This window comes from Emydura macquarii, unplaced genomic scaffold (genome assembly GCF_026122565.2).
Source record: "Emydura macquarii macquarii isolate MOO-44397 ecotype Brisbane River unplaced genomic scaffold, CSIRO-AGI_Emac_v2 contig_561, whole genome shotgun sequence".
Taxonomy (NCBI): Eukaryota; Metazoa; Chordata; order Testudines; family Chelidae; genus Emydura; species Emydura macquarii.
Genome location: NW_027130698.1, coordinates 10,620,350 through 10,629,810, shown reverse-complemented (window position 1 = coordinate 10,629,810; position 9,461 = coordinate 10,620,350). Strand labels below are relative to the sequence as shown.

At 43.6% G+C, this 9,461-nt stretch overlaps 1 long non-coding RNA gene across 4 annotated transcripts in view; it reads left to right on the top strand.

The window, feature by feature from the left end:
* The first annotated feature begins 5,104 nt into the window (after positions 1–5,104).
* Positions 5,105–9,461, top strand: part of LOC137147771 (uncharacterized) — a 317,615-nt gene continuing 313,258 nt past the window's right edge. For 3 of the 4 annotated variants that reach the window (XR_010918340.1, XR_010918337.1, XR_010918338.1), the window contains exon 1: positions 5,105–5,247. This is a non-coding gene — a long non-coding RNA (uncharacterized lncRNA). Of the gene's footprint in view, positions 5,461–9,461 lie in introns of all 4 variants that reach the window. The other variant, XR_010918339.1, reaches the window with a different exon arrangement.

Here is a 9,461-nt window from a genome sequence, read left to right as displayed (position 1 = left end):
TGTCATTGAGATTGGCTCGAGTCATGAAGATCAGTCAGAAACAGATCAGGATATGATCTTCTCCAAAGATCAGCAATGTCATTTTGTTGACTTGTGAAAGGAAAAAAAGAGTTCTGATCTTTTTTCTTCAAGTGGAGAGACTTTTTTTTGTAGATTATTGGGGGTCTACTGATTGCATTTCTGGGCTTTTGCCAAAGCTGTTCACAGATCCTTTTACCAGAACCCCCAGCATGACTACGTAGGGCTGAAGGCATCATCCAAATCAGAATCAAACACAAAATCAATTATCCCTATAGTTCACCTACAGCAGCAAAATTCTGCAGTGCTGAACCCTTTAGAAATGCAGTTAGCCAGAAAGGTGTATGTATGCAAAGGAATTCATGTGAAGAGCTCTGTTCTGTGGCCATGTGGCTGTGGGGGGACAAACGGGGGTGCAGAATCCCTCTGCATGGGTTCTCTGCTGCCTGGGCCACTTGCAAAGTGGAAATATTTGATTTCTGCTGTCTTTATCTCTTACATACCCGCATACAAGAGCTCAGGACTTGGGCCTAAGTTCTGCAGAGTGGATATAAAACATCCATTTGGTTATATAGCCACACTGAAATCACAGACTGCACATAAAATAAGAACTAGCCTGTACCTTTGCCCAAAGCAAAACCACAAACCTTCCTTCGGGTTCCAAAATATTTTTTTCCCCATTATTTTTCTGTTACTGCAGCATCTCAGAATTCCCTGGTTCTTTCTGGCCAGACCCGAAATAGGAAGATTCAAAAATGCCCTGAGAATGCAGGATGTGTATGAAACTTCAGACAAAAGCATGGGCATGTGAGATTTCTAGCCCAGCTTTGAGATATGAAAGGTTCAGGTCAGCATTTGGGGTGAAGTGCTGACCCCACTGAAGTCAACGGGAGGTTTGTCCCTTGCTCTTCTGGTGTTTATTCCAACCGGCCCCAACCTCTGAACCTTTTCAGATTCATCCATCACTAATGCATAGGCAATGGCTGCCATCTTTGCTGACCGTGGGGATTGAACCTGCAAGCTCTACAGCTAAAAGCATGAGCCGCTAGAGCATGAGGTAAAGAGCCAAGACTCATTAACTGGGGCTGAATGGACTCGTATGCTCTGCGGACCAGGCATGGCTGAGAGACCACTACCGCACACAATTACTGTGTGATAGCAACAGCTTTAAAAACAACAATTAAGACCTACGTTTTCAAAAGTGACTTGTGAGTTTGGGTGCCCAGCTTGAGACACCTGATTTATGTAGGGGGGGTGTTCAGCAAGATGTCTCCAGTTGGACACCAAAAAATAGAGACATCTTAAATCACTTCACGCTTTGCCAATTAAGGCTTGTAGCAATGGGTTCCTTCTTTTTGTGTCACAGAAGTACTGAAGAGACTGCATCTGCGGTAGCGCCTGCCACAAATCATTTACTCCATTGGAGTTGGCTGGGTAGAGAACCAACTCTTTCAGAATTCGGGTCAGTTTGAATAACCAAATGGAAATTCACTTCCTAATATCCTTTTCTGGTAAATCCACACAACACGCAGCCTTTCTATCTTCTTTCTCTTGCTTCTGCTCCTGCACCCATAAACAATGGCAAAACTCTATTGGCTTCAGTGGTTACAGAGTCTATTCCCACCAGGGCTGAGTGAATTCAGTCAGAGCTGAAGATGCTCCATTCATTGTTGGGATAAGACCCCTCATGTGTGACTTCAGACTACAAAGAAACATTTCTTTTGAAGCTCAGTTGAACCTTGCTACTACACATCAGCATGCTAAACTGCACGGAGTGTATCAAATGTGATTTTTTTTTTAAGTCTCTTTTCCCTCGGAACCTGTAAATATCCTCTGGTAGCAAAACCACAGAGGAGTAAATTCTCTTCAATGTATTTACAAATGTGAGAAGCTTTTCAAGTTGTATTTGCAATTCTCTTTCTCGCAATGACCTCTATTTTCATAATCCTTCATGGAATATCATGGTTTAAAGAGCTTTCTCTCCCTGCTGTTTTTGTTAAAAGGTTTTTGGTGTGATGTTTGGAAAGTCAAATTCTGCATTTAAATGTTTTCACAGATATAATATGAAAGAGGCCCTAGTTATGGTTCCTCCTCTCCCCCCCCTGTTTTCTGGGAGCACCAATCAATTCCACTCTTCTGCGTGTATTGTTAACTAAACCATGAGAGCATATGGAAGCTTTAGTAGTAAAGCAATTGTGATTACATCTTGCTCGTAATTACATTTATTTCATCACATATGTCCAAAAAAGCAAGCATTAGTTGGCCTGTATGGGCATGTGCTTATGGCAGGAAGGGCATCTGGCAGCTTGACAGCATGGAAAATAGCTTACAGTCACTTAAAGCCTTTCATGTCATGGACACTTGCAAAGAATCTGAGTGCTTATTTTTTTGCTTGCCTGCTTTTAAAATCAATTGTATTTGGAGGAGGAGGAGGGGGGGGGGGGGAAACTTATTATGTAGTATGGAATTTGCATCTAAATAATCAAAATATGAAGAGCTACAAATAACTAGGTGTGCATGTGTGATCAGAAACATGAGAAATCCAATAGGCGCCACATTAAGGGATTGATTCACGAATGGTTGGGCCCCTTCAGGTTCTTTTATGCTTTAATGGCAGAAACAGCGGGAGGATTTTCAGTTGGCCATGGAAAATGAAGTGTGAGGTGGCTGGGCGGGGGGGGGGTGGTTTGCAATCTCCATAGACAACAACGAGTCACTGACTGCAGGCTAGATTCGGAGACCCATGCTCACATTGAATAGCAACTTATTCTATGGATAGTCCCATTACTCCACAAGCATCCTCCGGGAAGCCACAATGCTATTCGGAGTGACCAAAGGGACTCACAATCTGCCCCTTGAAAGCAAGGCCTTGCCAGCTACTACAATGTGCAGCACCAAATGCCAACAGGGAGAATGTTATGTTCACGGGGAAAAAAATAGTCAGGCTGGAGATTTTGCAAACTGCCCCTTTTTTCACGACAAAGCCAGAAGCACGGGAACATTCTCGGAGAACATCAGTACCTGACTTGAAACTGCAAAGAAAGCTTTACTCTGAATCGCGACAAAAATGTGCAAAGATCCCCAAGGGGTGTTTCAAACTCCCCTGGCCTGCTGCTGTGGTTGATCCTGAAACTGGATGAGTTTTGCACAGCTTGGGGGTTCACAAGTGTTCACAAGCAAGTGTGAAGAGGGTCCCACTCATTTGGGCACACTAGTGGGAGGCCCGTGCTGCTCCTCCTTGATGCTGCCGTGGGGCCTGCTGCTGCACAAGGGCTTCACCCTAGGTGCCTGCTTCCAGCAGCTCATATCCCCCGCCAGGTATAGGGAGTGGTGCACCTGGAGGGGCTGAGCTGTAAGGCAGGGGCTGAGCATGGTGTGGACTCTAAGTGAGGTGCCGGAGCCAGCAGCGGCTTTGGTTCCACAGGGATTGATGACGCATACCAGGAGAAAAATGTCTGGAGGTGACCCCTGCCTTCACATAATTTATTGGGCAAAAATCACAAAGAATAGACTGTTTTTCCCACTTGAATAAAATCCCACCCATAATGAGACTACAACTCCAAAAGGCATAAGCGCATCACATCATTTTACATGATTGAAATATATTATTCACTGTACATTTATAAATCTAAATGCACGTTAATAAAAACCAAATGCTATTAGATCCTTCACAGGTAAAGAAAATATGAATAAAAATGCAGGCAATATACAAATATAGATGGCAGATTGGGGCACTGGCAAATAGACTGTGAAAATTCTCAGCATTAATTGATCCCCCAGCATTAAGTGACACACACTATATTAAACTATTATATCATGTAATAACTATATTAATGTATATGTAATAACTAGTAATATAAGTCCATATCTACTGCAATCTCTCTGTAACAGGCCAAAATATATTAAACTAGTTGCAATAGTAATTGTTAGTGCTCCAAAACAGTGCACTAAAGTTGCCCTTTTAAACTTGCTCTTGGTGTATAGATGGCTTTTCATGAATATGTTTAGAGCTATTAAGCTGCTGAACATATACAGTATGTTAGCAGAAGTGGGACAGGAAGCAAAAATGGTGAGTAATGTACACGGAGGAGGAGCCAAGCAGAAACTTCAGGTTTAAAGCTTCAGTCCCCAGTGTTTGGGAACATTTGAATTCAGATCTGGATCAGAACTTTGCTGCTCAGGCCCATTTCTAATTTCTTTAAGTACTGTGGATTGGGAGCTGCTGGTTTGTCAATGGCTATGGCCAACATTTTCAAGTTTGGGTGTCAAAGTTAGGTTCATAAATCCATATCTAGGCCCTTAAGTCAGAGTGACCTGATTTTCCTGATGTACTGAGTACTTGCAGCTGCCATGGGCTTTAGTGGAACCAGTGGGTTTTAGAACTCTGAAAAATGAAGCCCCTTTTACTTAGGTACCTAAATATGGATGTAAGAGTGTTACTTTACAAAGTTTGAAGGTCAAAGGTACACAGAACCAGTTTTTCACATTGGTCTCTTCAGTTGCACACGCTCAGTCGATGAGTTCTACTGCATCTGCGTGTGCACAACCCCCTCGAGCACCCACAAGACTAGACTGTCAACCTCAGCTGGCCTCAACTTCCATTTTCGGGTGCAATACTGTACCTGCAAACGGTGATGCCTCCATTTCTGTGGCCACAGTTAACTATCAGCTGTCAGGTGTTTACTTGATTTGTCTATACAAACTGTTAGGGGTCTAGCTGTCAATATTTGCACTCCGTGCACAAAATTATGACCCCAGTTATAAAGATCACTATTGAACATCCAGTTCCAAATGACTAATTACATGCACACATGCCAAACTGCATGCACAGCTCAGCATCTGTGTGTACAATCTGGCAAAACTGATTCTCTACCTATTTTGACATTTCCCAGGCTTCACTGAAGAGGCCCTATGATGGGGGTGTATAAACCCCATGCTGCTTAATAGCAGCCTGAGACCAATTAGGCCATTGTGTGGCACCTGAGGGGTGGGGGGGGGAGGGGGGGAAGAGGAGGTATTATGCCTAATTGGTGATCAAACCCAGCTGGGGAGGAGCTGGGGATTCACACAGGCAGGAGGAGGAATCCTCAGGAGAAACATAGTTGGGAGTTTTATCTACTGGACTAAGGCTGAGAGAAACCTCAGAGGCCTGAAGTTTGAAGCCAGCCCTAGAGGTCCTGAGCCAGGAAGAAAGCCGGGAGGCCAGGGCAGTGAAGCCTGGGGTGAGAGGTATGTTGTCTTTAAGCCAAGCCAAGACAAAGATGGAAGCAGTGAAGCCCAAAGAGCAATGACAGTAACGGCTAAGGGCCATTTGGACTGAAGTTTGGGAGACTGTAGAGAGGAGCTGCGCAAAGGGAGAGTCTCCTGCAACAGCCTCTGAGATAAATCAAGGAAGAACTTGAGGCATTAGGCATTAGGCTGAGCCCCAGCAAAAGCCCTGAGGTAAGGCAGCCCAGGAAGTTGGGAATGTCAGGGAAAGCCCTGGCTACAGACAGTTAAAAGAATACAGGAGATGGTAATTCTTGCTGTAGTGGGCCTGAAAGAGGGTTCAGTATGGAGCTGAGCCAAAGGAAGTACCAAGATAGTGAGACACACAAGGTTCTTGCTGTGGCAAACCTGACAGGGTTTGATGAAGTGCTGGGAGTTGAGTGGGACTAAAGCAGTGAAGTTGAGATTTCTTCCAATGGCTTACGTGGAAGATCCTGGGTGAGGACCTGTAGGTTTTAATAACCCCCACCCCCCAAGAAAAGGGGCTGATGAGACTGGAACATTGGATAATGTTTTCTGTGATCTTGAGACCCCGAAAAAGGATGTGGAACTAAACCTGGCCTCAGGGCTGAGTAATGGAAGAGGCAGACCACTGTGGGAGCAGAGTGACTGTGGCCAGAGGGTGTTAGAAGAGGGAAGCCTGCTATGCTACACCCAGACATGAGGGGGTATGCCTGCGGTGAGTCAACCCTTCGACAGGCCCCCCTGAAAACACATCCCTTAAAACAACATCCTTAGGCTAGTACACTCGTGATGATAGAAATAAAAGGGCAGACCCTAAGCTGCTGTCAATTTACCAAACTCTACTACAGTCAACTGTGACTGGGCATCATTGAGTTATAGTGACTTATACCAGGTGAGAATCCAGCTCAATGTGTTTTGCTGAGTAACTAGGACAGGCAGACAGGGTAGGCAAACACATACTCATAGCATCGGGATTGATTCTGCCTTCTGGGCACCACAGACAGATAGAAACAACAATAGAGAGAGAAAACAACAAGAGTCCTGTAGCACTTTAAAGACTAACAAATTTCTGCAGGCATAAGCTTTCGTGGGCTGCAATGCACTGATAAAGTGACTCCATGGGGAAGGCATTTTATATTTTACCTGGGAAAATAAAATCTCTAGGGAAAATGCCGGACCATAGGTAGAGGCATAGATTCCAAGACCAGAAAGGATCTCTAATCCAACCTCTTGCATAACACAGGCTATAGAACTTCCCCCCAATCATTCCTAGATCATGTCTTTTACAAAAAGATGTTCTCATCCATCTGGTGATACCCACATTCCTTTATTTACTCACAATATTGCTATCCCTGAAATCTATTAAAGTGGGAGTTGTGTGACTATTCAAATTGGTCATTAGAATAAATCCCATAATTGTGCAACTCTTCTGATGGCTGAATTGATTGAATAGATTATTCACTAAAAATAGTTTCTAGTTAATACGTTTGGTGAAAGGACATAGCACATTAGAAGCAATCTGCACCCTGAACTCCTACTAAGTTCAGACAGTGTGACAGCAAGGATATGGCACTATACTCTGTATAGGTTCATCAGATCTTTTTTTTCCAATAACATACTCCTTCCTACCAGAGCATTGTGAGCAGTGATGAAAAGAAGGTGGTGATGAGTTCCTTAATGCTATTAATAGCAAAGATACATGAGATGGGTTACATAATAGACAAGCTTGTATTTTAATTAGAAATTAGCCCAAACGACAGCTTCGTGTGTGCGGGGGGAGAACGGGAGAGGGAGAGAGGTAGAAGGCAGGGATTGAATTTGGAGATAGCTAAAAAAATTTGGATTTAGATTTAATTCTGGGTTTGTATTCCAGTCCCAGTAATTGTGGGTGGTTTGAATCCAGAATTTTGGTTCCGGACTGTCTGTTTTTAATCAAGACCCGTACAATGAGTCTGGTGTGTCATAGCTATTACACATTAGCATTTCCATTCTGCCAGCTGAAAATGTTAATATTTGGGGTGGGGGGTTTTATAAAAACAACAACAACGAGGAAAATATTAACAGGAAACAATTTTGATACTACAGGAAATTACAGCTATGATGGCAGTTTCATATTGTATTAGTAGAGGAATGAATGAGGCTTCTGCCTGCCCAAACTTCCTCATCAGTGATGGGAAGAAATTGTGTTTCAGCCACTGTAGACATGCTTGTAAACAGTAAACTTTATCATAGAAAGGAGTTGTTGTTTTGGAGCTTTACTTGGAAGGATTCATATTTCTTCCATCTCGATTAACTTTAGTACTGGTTCAAATTCCAAAACCTTTTCACATTTGACAGAAAATAGGGTCACCCTTTTTCTGGCCAGTTCTTAACATATCACCTTATTTAGCCTACTCTGGCTACAGCATTCACATTTATCATGAGAAATGAGACTCCAAGGGACCACAGAGTCCTGTCCCTTGCTATTGCAGGCAAACCCCATCTTAAAACTAGTTAGGTTGTTTACCTGTTCCAGAACCTCACTCCTCTAACAGTTAGAAACCTTCTCATTTCCCGCTTAGTTTTATTCATGGCCAAGTTATAACCATTTGTTCGTGTGCCAACCTTGTCCTTTAGCTTCAATAGCTCTTCTGCCTCCCAGGTGCATTTATATGAAGTTATGTGGGATTTCCTTACACAGCTTCTGTAGCCATGTGTGGTCCACCTTAGGACTTCAAGGAGAGCTTGTATTGCACAATGGCATTATTTTAAACGTTACATAACATAGCAATGATAGCCTGCCCTAAATTTCAGCCAACCACTGTCTGTATTGAGCCCTGCAGTCCAGAATCCCACCTTCCAAAAGGGAGGATGAACTTTACTCTCTGTAGCCTATTCTTACTCCGCAATAATAACTGCTCCGCACCCTGAGGCTACAGCCCCTGAGCGCTGTGTCTCACATCAGGTGTCTGGAACGGCTACCTGGATGACCTATATTTTACTGCAGCTGAACCTTGGATTGGAACTTATGCAGCCTAAAGGCAGCTGTTTTACTGGGGGGGAGGGGCCGAAATGGAGCCTCCCCATGTGGCATTGATGTGTTAAGCTTGTTTTTTGCCAGAAATCTCATGCAGCTTGAAAAAGGAGTGGGGCTGGGGATGGAAAAGCTTGTACAGTGGGATAACTTGTGAGGATTGCAGTGGATGGAATCCGCCACAGCTGCTAGAACCACCTCAGGCCTGAAGTAAATGCTGTTGCCACTGTGTCCACCCCCTGTGAGACAGGAGAGTTGCTAATAGAAGAATTAAGGGGCCGCTATCTATGCCACATACATGCTCCAAAACCAGCCCTCCTGCTGCAAGTGAGTTGTCCCTGCAGATCCCTAGTGTAGATCACCACCGGTCTACACTGCCTACAACTGCTTCCCATGCGGAGCACTGCATCGATTCCACTGCAATGCTGATCTACCCTGGGGTGGGGGTGAACTCTTGAGATGATCAGACACTATAACACAGCTTCTTTCTGCGCCCTCCTCCCTTAAACGGACAAATATAGCTGTGGTCTCCGTTTTTCAGCCACATATTTGTCCTGTTCATAATTTTAATGTATGTTTATATAAAGCACCTGGGAGCTCTGCTAAGCACATTTGGTACAATAAAAATAAGCCAACTTTTATAGGTCAATTACCATTCTCCAAAGATCACATTTTAACAGGGGACGTTGAAGGGTAATAGAACGTGGTTGCATGAGAAGGAAATGGAAAAGCAACTCCTCCTTCCTGGTGTCAACTATCAGCGCTAACTAAGAATGTTAATTATTCCTGAAAGTGGGAACTGATTAGTTTAAGTGACCAATAACAAAGCAGCACTCTGATTTTATTTCTGGAGATAATTCAATATTTTTTTACCAATAGGAAGAAATGGACAAAGCCATGTCTAATGTGTGTATGCCGTATGTCAGCTTTTTCTGAGATGCTCCAGAAATGCACTTAAACAACATTCTAAGATTGTAAGGAGCTTTACACAAAACTATGTATTGCAAGCACATTATGCCTGCTTTACAGTAGCAAAACCAACAAAATTAAGGGGCACCTGAGGAGCATAGATCATTGTGACACTTTCTCAGGGTGACCAGAACTGTAAGCCACTGTTACCCCACTACCTGAGGAGAGAGAGTTTTGCTGGAGATTGAACTGTCTGTCAGCTCCTTGCCACATTCATCTGTCTGCCTCG